Genomic DNA, 12,468 nt, shown 5'->3' with positions numbered 1-12,468 from the left:
GTGGGTCATCCAGCAGTGCTGAGAGCAAGGCTGACTGACTGTCTGGAACATGGGCTCCTTGGCATATTCCTTGAAACCATTAAAGACTTGCCAAAACATTTCACTTCAGCAAATTGGTATTTTCCAATTAAACTTAACATTTGTCAGGAAACTTTTGACCAGCTCTAAAATAGTATCTTGCAATGAAAGGCTATTCGATATACACAAGAGTTAAAAGGTAAAAGCCAAAGTGTGTGTGTGTGTGTGTGTGTATTTTTTTTTATTTTTATTTTTTTAAACTGAGCTTGTGCACATTTGCTTCTTTACAACATATGAAGGAGATCTAGAAGTTTAGTTCCTTTTAAGAAAGTTTGTTTATTTTTTAATCTTTGGAAAAATCAGGAATACTAACTCATCATATTTGGTTTCAATCGGTGCTTGGGAAGTCTCAGAATTTGTACCGTTAGCGCTTACACCTTACCTAAAATGGTTGCGTCTTCAATTTTAAGACATCCTTTCTTCAAAATTTTACTATAAAGCAAGATTTTAAGAAGACTAATCTTTCCCCCTCTCAATTTTCCCTTTGTTCTTCTAATGTCAATGCATTAATTCTCCAGTTAATCTTCCAGGCTACACAGGACCCAAATTTCTAATGCAATAGAACTTCTTTATACATCACGAAAAGATTAAAGGGTACAAACACCTTTTTTCTTCCTTTGAAAGTCACCTTTAAGGCTGCACGTACAACATATTCTGTCACTTCCTGATTCAAGTTCTTAACCACACAAATTTAACTTAAGATTCTATACTAGTTCTTTTTTTCCTAATCTTGCACTAAAATGTTTAAGTAGAACTTCTAAGCTTTGCTAACTTGCAGGAGAAATACAGATGGTACTTGTAGCAATGCCTTTATAGTTAAGCTTGGCTAACACTTCCCAGTATAAGACCCTGCTTTCATTTACTCAAAAATTTGCTAAATTTCAACCACTTAGGCTGAAGTTTTCCAAGTAGGACCTTTGCCTCAAGCTGAATTTCAGTTCAGGCATTTCCTCCAAAATAAGGGGAAAGGAAGTTTTGACAATATTAACATTTTCTTGCAACCATATCACTGAGCTCTTGCTCCCTCATATTTTAGATCAGAGACTTAACTTGTCAAAGAAATCACACCTGCAGTCAAGGATGTGTCTTGGACACAACAATCTACCCAAATTTAGCTAAGTTATTAGTTCCTGAAAAATCTCAGTTCATATACAATACCCTATCCCTTATATGGCACTTATCAGTAGATCTTATGCCCAGTAGAGATGTTAGAAGCATTATTCGCCAAAGATTCCATCTGCATTGAGATTATTCCATCCCCACTGTTCCTATATGTTGACCAAACTGAGAATGCAACAGATTCCCACAAAATGACTGAACATGTTCTACTCCAGGGCTAAGTAAGACTTTCTACATTTGTTCCTCCAAGCACTAGAACTAGCAAGAGATATTCTTGTACTCTTGCTCTCCTTCCTGACACACAGACAGTGTGAAGTATAAAGAAGCTGCCTGATTTGCTCAAATGCAGAGGTATAAATGAAAGGAGAGGGGGCCAAGGGTAGGCTGGGGAAGGACACACAAGTTAGATCCTTCTGCATCTATTAGAGCAGGGGTGTGCAAACTTTGTGGCCCGAGCACCACATCTGGGTGGGGAAAATTGTATGCAGGGCCATGAATGTAGGGCTGGGACAGGGGGATGGGGTGTGGGAGGGAGTGCGGTGTGCAGAAAGGGGCTCAGGGCAAGGGGTTGGGTGCAGGAGGGAGCCCAGTGCAGGGGGTTAGAGTGCAGGAGGGGGCTCAGGGCAGGGGGCAGAGTACAGGAGGGGTTTTGGGTGTGGGCTTTGGCCTGGCAGTGGCATGAAGCAGGGCTAAGGCAGGCTCCCTGCTTGCCCTGGCACCCCGCTGCTCCCAGAAGTGGCCAGCATGTCTAGCAGTGGCTCCGGGGGGTGGGGGCTGGACAGGCAGCTTCACCATGCACCGCCTCCTGAAGCTCCCATTGGCCGCGGTTCCGCATTCCCGGACAATGGGAGCTGCGGGGGGTCGGTGCTTGCAGGCGAGGGCAGCACATGGAGTCCTCTGCCCTGCCCCCATCCCCCAGGGGCTGCAGGGATGTGGTGCCGCCCGCTTCCAGGAGTGGCGCAGGGTCAGGGAAGGCAGGGAGCCTGCCTTAGCCCCGCTTTGCCACAGGGCTGGCAACCCTGCGGGCTGGATTGAAAGCCCTAACGGGCCAAATCTGGCCCATAGTTGGCCCTCCCCTGTATTAGAACATAATCCTCTGCAGAACCTGGAATTGAATCCAGGATTCCAGAGTCCCAACATTTCTAGTGGTTGGTCCATATGGAGGATAACAGTCCACCACTTTTACTAGTTACCCCTTTTTAAATTACAGAAGTCTGTGCTGCGGATCTGAAAGTTCCAACTCTGATGACATGTAAGAGTCAGTATAGTTCTAAATAATGGAATTTGTGTTTTTAAAAAAGTTAACCCAAAAAGAATACAAATAATCTTATAGGAAGTTCCAAAATTACTGTTGCCTGTGGTTTTATTACATGATTACATACTATTTTTCATCAGGACCCCTGCCTCATTCAATGCACAGAACCGACCTGTGCGCAGGGAATGAGTCAGTGTTGTGTAGAGAATGAGACTGTTGCCATCACTTGTTGAAGAAGTTGGAAGGTATGCGGTAAAGGAAGCAAAAGGATGCAGGAAGAGAAAGGATGATCTTACAGTTAAGGCAGCAGAATGCCACTCTCAATTGGATTCTATCCCTGCCTCTGCCACAAAGTTCTCACGCAATGTTGAGCAAGGCACGAGAACCTAACTTTATGGGTGGCCGGCCAATGTGTGTTCATTTTCTCTGTGCCTACCTTGAGCCACCCCAGGCTTGATTTGCAGATGTGACAAATGCTTAAAAATGCAATTCAAGTTAATGGGAGAGCTGTGCTTTGAACATATGAAGCACTATAAAAGTGCTAAGTACTGAGAAGTTAGGCCTTAGTTATATCAACTTGGGCATCAAAGTTAGTGAATATTTTTAGCTTTAGTCTGGGTGCCTCAGCTCTCCATCTGAGAGCTGGGAATAATACTGTCTTACCTCAAGAGATAAATTCATTAATGTTTGTGAAACATGAAACAGATGGTATGGTAATGAGTGGTAGCGTAGAAAAACCCATGCATAAATTAATACAGTGATCAATTGAGGTTTTAAACAACATGCAGCAAAAAAGGCATGGGGCCACACACTGAATGAGGATGAAAAAAAATGCTGAATTCACCATTCATCCTGCACACTGAATGTGACAGGGGACCTGTGGAAAAAAATACAACATCACGTAATTAGGTTTTTCGCCTTCCTCTGCAGCGTGGGGCACAGGTCACTTGCTGGAGGATTCTCTGCACCTTGAGGTCCTTAAACCACGATTTGAGGACTTCAATAACTCAGACATAGGTTAGGGGTTTGTTACAGGAGTGGGTGGGTGAGATTCTGTGGCCTGCATCATGCAGGAGGTCAGACTAGATGATCATAATGGTCTCTTCTGACCTTAAAGTCTATGAATCAATGAATTAAAGACTGTAACAGCACCCCCACCCACCCCCAACCAAATTAAGGTCCTATAGGCAAGCTTAATTCTGGCATTTCCTAATGTTCGAGTGCTTGACTTTGCAACCTTTTCATTCTTCTAATGTATTTTTTTTGTTTATAATTCGCAACTTGTGTAAGCCTCACACAGGCACTATTTTAGCTACACACTACTGGCTCATCTTTTCTCATCTACTTAGCAAGAAGCTGTTCTCCTGAGAACTTGAAGAGCTTCATATCTGAGGAAAGCTTAGAGGAGGGAGGGCTCTTCCCTGTGTATCTTACAAAGTGACCAGAAATCCATTTGAACTCTTTCACATTTAGTAAGGTCACAGGGATTGAGCAAAGAGCACGTGCAGAGTAGCTGCATCAGACCACACGCATGCCTAAAACACTTGCTTCACTACTCAGCTGAACTGTCCATGCATGCAACAGCAGTTTAGTTGCAGCTGCAAGTGCTACAAGCTTAGTGCATTTCAAATGGGATTTTATTGCTAAATGTGAAGAATGAGATTTTCAAAGAGTCATAACTGGAAGTCAAGAAAAATAATTTTTAATCTCAAATATTTAAGCGTTATGTCATTTTAAAGTGTTTGCAATATTTTTAAATAGGTAAAAGATCATTCCTTTCTTTCCCCATATTTAGATAGAAAAGTAACTTTCTCTTAGGATTTCCATAAGGCACTTTGCCTTTTATGGACAAAGCCTGGAAGATAACCAATCAAAAAAATTCGTAAGTGTGTGTTTAATTGCACACAGGGGGATTAAAATGGATATCATTACACAAGCTTACTTAGCTGTCACTATTGCTCCTGCGATAAGTGCCCAAGCAACCCAAGTTTATACACAAGAATAATACATTTTGCAATTAAGCTTCATCTTAAATGAGCAAATTAATTTTCCATCAATCCTTTTTAAAAAACAGAAATGTGACAAGGTGGGCCTGATCCAGCAGCTGCTCAACACACATCTTAGACTTTAATGGGGTTTACATGTGCAGAGAAACAATTCTGAAACATTTAGTTTTCCCTCCTCCACTTCCCCACACTCCTCCATACAACTTGCTGACAAACTGTTCATTTGCAGGTCATCTTTAAAGAAAACAGGTGCAGTTTTCTTGCTTCTTCATGATATATAAAGCTTTTTAAAAACTTCATACATTAGAAACTCAGATGCAATCTAAATTAGAAGCCTCTCTGAGAACTGGAGAACTACAGTAGAACCTCAGAGTTACAAACACCTCAGGAATGGAGGATGTTTGTAATTCTGAACAAAACATTATGGTCTTCCAAATCTTTACAACTGAACATTAATTTAATACAGCTATGAAACTTTACTATGCAAAAGAAAAATGCTGCTTTCCATTTACTGTGTTAAATATAAACTACTAAAAAATATTGTACTGCTTTTTTTTGTCTCTGCTGCTGCCTGATTGTGTACTTCCAGTTCCAAATGAGGTGGTGGTGTTGACTGGTCAGTTCATTAATACAGTAGGACCTCAGATTTAAGTGACATCAAAAGCCAAGAGATTAACACTGAGCAATAGAGAGGAAAGAGCTTTAGTCAGGAACAGTCCAGATTGGTAGGAAGGATTAGGTCAGGTCAGGGTTGGCTACCACACACTACCTCAGTGGTCAACAAAAGGATAGTCCCTATGGCCAATCTTGACCCGCTAAATCAAGGAAAGAGTGCTAAACTTGGCTTACACTAGGGGAAAACTGCATGGTTAATCCAGACCTCTCCTCTTAATCTAGAGAAATCCAGACTGTTAAACTGTTTAAAAATTTAGTTTCAGCGACTAAGTACTCAAACAAGCAAGTCTGTTTAACATTCAAATCTCTCTACCCTTTATTTAGGTGAGAACTAGCAATACATTCCCAACAAGCCCCCCAGGAAAATAAGGGAAGGCCAGAATTGCAATTACTGATATTTCCAAGGTTACAAAACAAGGGGACATTCAGCCCTAGCAGATATACCATAAAGCAAAAAAGGACACAAGTCCTTGAAATATTTTTTTTATTCATCACCTTTAACACTGTCTGCAATTTACAGGAACTTTCTATTTTATAACAGCTGTTCTAAGATTACTTGTCCATGTATTAGTTTTGGAGATACTAGTAACACTGGCACATAATATACTTGTTCAGAGGAACTGGATGCCAATAAGGTTCAAATCATTCACTCTTGATGTTGTAATGCTTGCAGGAGAGGTACAAGTGACCCCGGAAACTGAGAATCCCCTCACAGGATTAAAAATTAGAAGCTTGCAGAAGAGACCAGGGATGCGGCCTCCTAGCCACATGGTTTCCAGGGAAGAAACCCTTTCAACAGAGGGGCCTGATCTAGGTCTCTGTGCTGCTGCCTGGCCTTTCTGCCCTGGCAGAGTCGCATAGCAACAGTTGCTTCAAGTACTGTCCACTCCCATTTGGCTTTCCAGTTGAGAATCTATGGACTAAGCATAAAGTGATGTTGCAGAGTGGCTTTTCCCAGTTCCATTGTAACAGTCGTTTGGGGTGCTGTCAGAGGAACTCTGTAAGGTCTCACGAATGAATAGTGTATACTTGGTGAAAACCACCACAGAAGAACCAGAAGTCAAAATATGGTGACATTAAGGAGAAGTATCTCTGGAATGATGGAGCTATATCAGCAGCAGTTTCATTTTATACCCAAAGTTAACTACTTTATAGGTTCTCAACCTTGACAGTCACAACCCTCCTCCCTTTGTTTATGGCTAGAAGGAAGAAAGTACCTAAAAACTTTTTCTCTAATAATATGTGGTCACAGCATGGAGGTGGTTGAGAACCACTTAACAGTATATAAACTAGTGTAAAACTTAAATCACCCTTATTTCAGTAGCCTTAAATATTTTATAGGTTTTTTTATGTGGAGGAGACATGGTAGTCTACAGCTAAAAAATAATTCACAGGACTAATTTCATTTCTGGAAGAAGAATTTTACCACAACAATGCTAGAGGGAAGGATATTGATCTGCTCTGTATGGTGGCCACCAGGTAGTGCTTGTCTAGACTTGGGACTTGTCAACATGGGGAAACTGAACAGCGTAGCTACAGCAGAACAGCTATTCCACTAGCACGGTGCCAGTATAACTTCCCTATGTGGGCACCATTCTGGATTAAGAGGGACTAGCTATTCCACTATTGTTATGCCAGTCATTGCCCCATGTAGGACAAGCGCTAGGATGAGAGGTGCTTTTTAAAGAATATTTTGCTAGATGTTTTAATTAGTGCTGTTTAAAGTGTATTAGCACTTAGGCACCTTCGAAAACATGTGCAACTCCTTGTCAACTCTACCAGAGTTGGTTTTTGGGTTTTTTTTTAAAAAACAGCACAAGACATCTCAGTTAACTTTTTAAAAAATAATGAAACTCGACTTTTTCTAGCTCTTGACAAGGCCTTAGAGAAACTACTCTCTAGTCAGCTATATGGTCAAGGATGGTAAACCGGTATGTGTATGTGCACGTCAGGGTTGTGTTAGTTACTTCTGATACTCTTTCATCCATTAGGAAAAAGAGGATGTCCAAAACATCCCTTCCTCTTTCAAGATGCAACACAGCTGAGCAAACACAAGGTTCTGTATCCAACATTACAGGACACGCATCTCCTGCTTCAAAATACACACCAAAGCAGACTGAAAAGTGCCACTGCTCACAGCCATGCACTGAACTTTAAGATTCTGATGTTACCATAGCTAAGGCAGAGTCTTTCACGGAGGTCACGGATTCTGTGATTTTCTGGCATCTAACTTCCGCAGCTGCTCGTGCAGCTGACCCGAGGGCCGCTCAAGCAGCTGGGGTGCTCCGGTGCCCCCAGCCGCCTGCCCAGGAGCAATAGCAACCGCTGGAGCGCGCACACTCCCCCGACAACAGCAGCGTCTGCTGGAGCACTCCTCCTCCCCCACCACCCAAGATTTAGTTAGGGATATTTTAGTAAAAGTCACGGACAAGTCACTGGCCATCCTTTTTGTTTGTTGCTCATTGCCCGTCTGTGACTTTTACTAAAGATACCCGTGACTAAACCATAGCCTTAACCATAACTATATTGTAAGTTTGAAAAAGGAGGCAAGTATCATCGGAAGTTGTGACAATTTTGTTTGAGCAAATGAATTTAGTTTAGAGGAAAGTGAACTGAGAGTCCTCCAACAGGGGTGCCCAACCTGCAGGCCCACCAGAGCACTTCATAAGGCCCATGCTTCAACAAAATATACTAATGGCAGATTAATTAGCATTTTGTCATTATGTTTACATAATTTTAGCTTATACAAGTGTGTAAATAGACAATACTGTACACTATTATGTATTTAGAGATAAACAACCTAACAAGTTGAACCAGTGCCTGCTGCTTCCCTCAGCTCCCATTGGCAGGGAACAATGAACCGTGGCCACTGGGAGCTGTGAGGGGCCTTGCCTGAGGATGATCAACGTCAGCCAAACGTCTCACGGCCCGCAATCAGATTACCCTGAGGGGCCGCATGCGGCCTGCAGGTTGCCCACCACTGTGTTAAAATGTTAGTTAAACTCCAGTACACTTGCTCCCTCTCTCTATCCACTTAGGAATTTCTATTTTCCATTTTGTGGACCTACTCTCCCCCAGATTTATACCTGTGCTGCTACTCTAGCAAAACTCCATCAAAACTAAAAATGACAATTTTACTTGGTCCCAACCTTTTCTCCAGCACAGCACGAATCAGAAATTAGCTCATACAGGCTCAGTTTTACTCCTGGTTTTGAACTGTCCTCAGAGTCGGGTTTTCAATCAAGATAGCACAAATTATATCCAGGGTATTATATACCCCACATTGCAATAGTACAGTAGAACAGTAAGTTTGTAACTCTGAGGGTCAACCACACACCTCATTTGGAACCAGAAGTATGCAATCAACCAGTAGAGACCAAAGAATCAAATGCTGTACAGTACTGTTACATGTAAAAAGATTTAACAAAATTAAGGAAACTGTTTTCGCTGCTTGTTTCATTTAAATTAAGATGGTTAAAGGCAGCATTTTCTTCTACACAAGTAAAGTTTCAAAGCTGTATTAAATCAATGTTCTGTTGTAAACTTTGAAAGAAACTCCATAATGTTTTGTTCAGAGTTACAAGCGACCTCCATTCCCAAGGTGTTTGTAACTGAGATTCTACTGTATTGAGTACTCCACCCACTCAGAGGAGCACTAACAAAATTAGCACACCTAAAATAAAAGTTTTGTTTACCCTCATAGTTTCTTTACTTTGTATATTTTACAGCGATTTGTGATAGTCAATTTCACCATACCCTCTGTATAGTCACCTTCCCCTTTTGTTGGGTCTTTTTCACAGGGGAGAAAACGAACATGTAAACAATATAAAAATACACCTCTGCCCCGATATAACGCTGTCCTTGGGAGCCAAAAAAAAAAAAATCTTACCGAGTTATAGGTGAAACCGCATGATATCGAACTTGCTTTGATCCGCCGGAGTGCGCCCCCCCGCCCCCCTGGAGCACTGCTTTACCGTGTTATATCAGGGTAGAGGTGTATATAAAACCATGAAAATTGGTAGACAGACATAAGGATAAGCCTAGGACACATAGCTCACTTAATTTAAATTGACAGTCAAAAGCAGGTGTGCCCTTAACTTTAATTCTAGTCTACCTTGGTAACAGAAACCTACAGGTGAAAGATTATTATTTCGGAGTTACTACATCCTCAGTAGGGAGGACACTCTAAGCACGAGGAGTTTTGTTATAAGTAGTATTTAACATTTAGATGGTATACAGCAGTTTATCAATAGTCTGAAGAAGCAAGTTTGCTTAATCTTAAACCGTGCACTTAACAATTGTAGTCTAGCAATCTCACGGCTTCAGTAGATGAGATGTCCATGTAACGGGCAGGTACCTAGGGATGATAAATGGCCTTAACTGACTAAGTAGAGACAGTATCATATATAACAGCAGACCAGAGATTTGTAAATACCTCTAAGACTTAACTACAGTTTGGCATAACAGTTTTTCCATCTCAAAGCTGAAAGAGTCTACTACTCTGCTGCCAGCCTCTTTCTTTAGGGTATGTCTACACAGCAACTGGGAGGGTGGCTTCCCACCACAGGTAGACAGACATGCACTAGCTCTGCCTGAAATAGTAGTGTGGCTATGACAGCAGGGGTGGTGGTGGCGGCTCAGGCTAACTATTGAGTATATACTGAGGGGGTCAGGCAGGATTGAACTCAGGCAGCCTGCACAAGCCACCACAGTCACATTGTATCTACTCTCACTGGAAAGTGCACTGTGTAGACATAACCCTCACTGAGCAGTCAGTGGGCTCGTTTCTAGCCAGAAAGATGGATACAGTATGTTGCAGGCTATTGGCAGTGGACGGAGAAATAAGGAACTAGAAACCTGAACAAGATAAGTGAAGACATTTAGAAGCACTGAATTCAGCCCTTTACTTAGCTTTCCATCTAACAAAGGTATAAGACAGCCACAAACTCTTAATGCTTAGTTAAAGTTATTTTAAGTTTACCAAAGAATAGAAAAACCCCTTTCCAATATCAAAGTATGACCTAGTATAAAGAACTTTGTCTCTTTTGAGTGGTTGTTGTGCAGTACACGTGACATATGTTGGTAAAACTAACTAGGACAGTCAAGAAGCATAGTTCCAACTGAAAAATGTTTGATTTTTTTAATAACTTGGAATTTGTGTGTACACATGCCATGAAAGAGCCTTGCAAAACATCAATTCCACTAGCTTTGTCTGACTATTTAACACCCTCCTATTATATGCTTGAACTCACAAGTCTCAGAGTTCCTATATAAGAACTGTAAAAAGCAACAAAGAGTCCTGTGGCACCTCATAGACTAACAAATGTATTCGAGCATAAGTTTTCGTGGGTGAATACCCACTTCGTCAGACACATGTGGGTATTCACCAACGAAAGCTTATGCCCCAATACATTTGTTAGTCTATCAGGTGTCACAGGACTCTTTGTTGCTTTTTACCAATCCAGACTAACACAGCTACCCCTCTGATACTATACAAGAACTGGTTGCTATATTTAATTAAATACGCTACCAAAAAATCTAGATGAGTGAGTCCCAACTGCATTAAAAATACGTGGTTTGTGATGTTGCCTAAATATTCCTTTTTGGAGCCATACAAAGTTACACACTTATACCACAAGTAATATAGAAACTTTTTCCAAAATGAAGATTCATATTTCCTAAGTAGCATTTATTAACCATTCCTTTTAAAAAGGAAAAGAATAACAGGATTTCAATAAATGTTGCAATTTGGAATACAGTACAGTGATCACATCCTGCAAAGCCTTATTTTATTCTTCTGTGGCATAAATTCTGACAGCTTTTAGTCATGCCACCATTGATCTCTTTCTAAAATATATTAAACCTCAAAATTGTGGGCTTGATACAGATCTTATTGGGTGAGGTTTCTCTGCCAGTATTATGTAGGAATTCAGACTAGATGATCATAATTGCCCCTTCTGGACTTAAGACCTACAAATTCCCCAGGTTTCTTTTCCTTTTTTAGTCAGATAAGGGTCAGAAGATTCATAAACATTAAATGACTGCAGTGTTGTCTATTTACATCGCAAGCTCTTTCTGGGCAGGACTGCGCCTTCCTACCCCCACTACCGAAGTGCTTAGCACATTTGAGGCACTGTATAAATAGCACAGAAACCAGAAGTTTAAAAGCAAAAAAAAAAAAAAAGAGGGCAACCCCCCTCCCCCCCAACAAACCCATCCCAGCATGAAGGGATGAATAGAGACCGTTTAGCGAGGTAAGAGCCAGCGCAGGCTCAATGTGTTACCCGGGATGCCCGTGCTCTGGGGGCCGACACTATAGCAGGGGATCGCCTCAGTCCAATGCAAGTGAAACGGACGAGGCCTATGGGCTGGACACTCTCGCCCCACGCCGGGGGAGGGTGATGGAAACTGTGAGCAGCTTCTCTCCAGCGGCTGATACTGCCGGACTAGGTGGGGCTGAACTCAGACTTCCCACAACGGGCTGACAACGCGGGGGTGAGAACTTTCTTCACCGCCCGGAGCCGAGCGGCCCCTGACCCCCGCCCCGGCCGGCCCAGGCGCGGGCTGGGGAGCAGCTCAGAGCTGTGGGGTTACAACTTTCCGCTTCCGCTCTAACTTCGGGGCGGGCGCCGGGCCGGTCGCCCCCAGCTCGAGGGGCGGGGGAGCGAGTGGCAGCCAAGCCCCAGACTCGCGCCCCCCGGGTGTCCCCGCTGCCGGTGGCAGGAGGCGGCGGCCGCTCTCGGTTCCTGCTCCGCCATATTCAGACACTTGCCCCCTTTCCGCACAGCGCGCTCTTCCCGCCGGCGCGGCCGCCGCCCCGGCCCCCTCTGCCGCGGGGCCACCTGGACCAGACACCCGCCGCTGCCGCAGCCCCCGCCCGGCCGCCCCGCTCCCCTCTCAGCCGCCGCCTCCACCTACCGGACGGCGCCGCCGCTCCCCCTGTCGCCTGCTCCGCACGCCCGCTCCCTCTCTCGCTGCCGCTGCCTGGGCGAGGCTTGAAGCCGTCGTCGTGACGCGGACGCTGCACGCCGAGCCTCGCTTTGGTTTTCCTAGCTCGTTCCGGCCGTAGGGTTGGGGGTTGGGGAGCGGTGTCCTCGCCACCCTGCTCCCAAACTGCGCACGCGCGAGCTCTGGCCCCACGGCCCCTCCCCCGCCTCAGATAGAACCGACCTCCGCCTCGCGCTCGCTCAGGGTGACTCCCTCATCCCCCTCGAGTGGTAGCGGAGCCGCGCCCGAGCGAGGACGGGGCACGTCTCACCGCCAGGGTCCCGGTGGTGCAGCCAGGCCTCGGCGAGCTGGGCTGGGGGAGTCTCTCGCACACAGGGCAATGAGGCG

The 12,468-nt window shown here is 43.9% G+C and overlaps 1 protein-coding gene across 1 annotated transcript in view; it reads right to left on the bottom strand.

Moving 5' to 3' along the window:
• The window catches only part of RAP1B (RAP1B, member of RAS oncogene family), a 78,056-nt gene extending 65,970 nt beyond the window's left edge, over positions 1-12,086 (bottom strand). Inside the window, exon 1 of the mRNA XM_034770980.1 lies at positions 12,052-12,086. The gene's annotated coding sequence lies outside the window, so the exon portion shown is untranslated. The remainder of the gene's footprint in view (positions 1-12,051) is intronic.
• Positions 12,087-12,468: the final 382 nt, after the last annotated feature.

The sequence above is a fragment of the Trachemys scripta genome, chromosome 1 (genome assembly GCF_013100865.1).
Source record: "Trachemys scripta elegans isolate TJP31775 chromosome 1, CAS_Tse_1.0, whole genome shotgun sequence".
In the NCBI taxonomy this organism is placed as follows: Eukaryota; Metazoa; Chordata; order Testudines; family Emydidae; genus Trachemys; species Trachemys scripta.
This window is presented reverse-complemented; position numbering and strand designations above follow the sequence as displayed.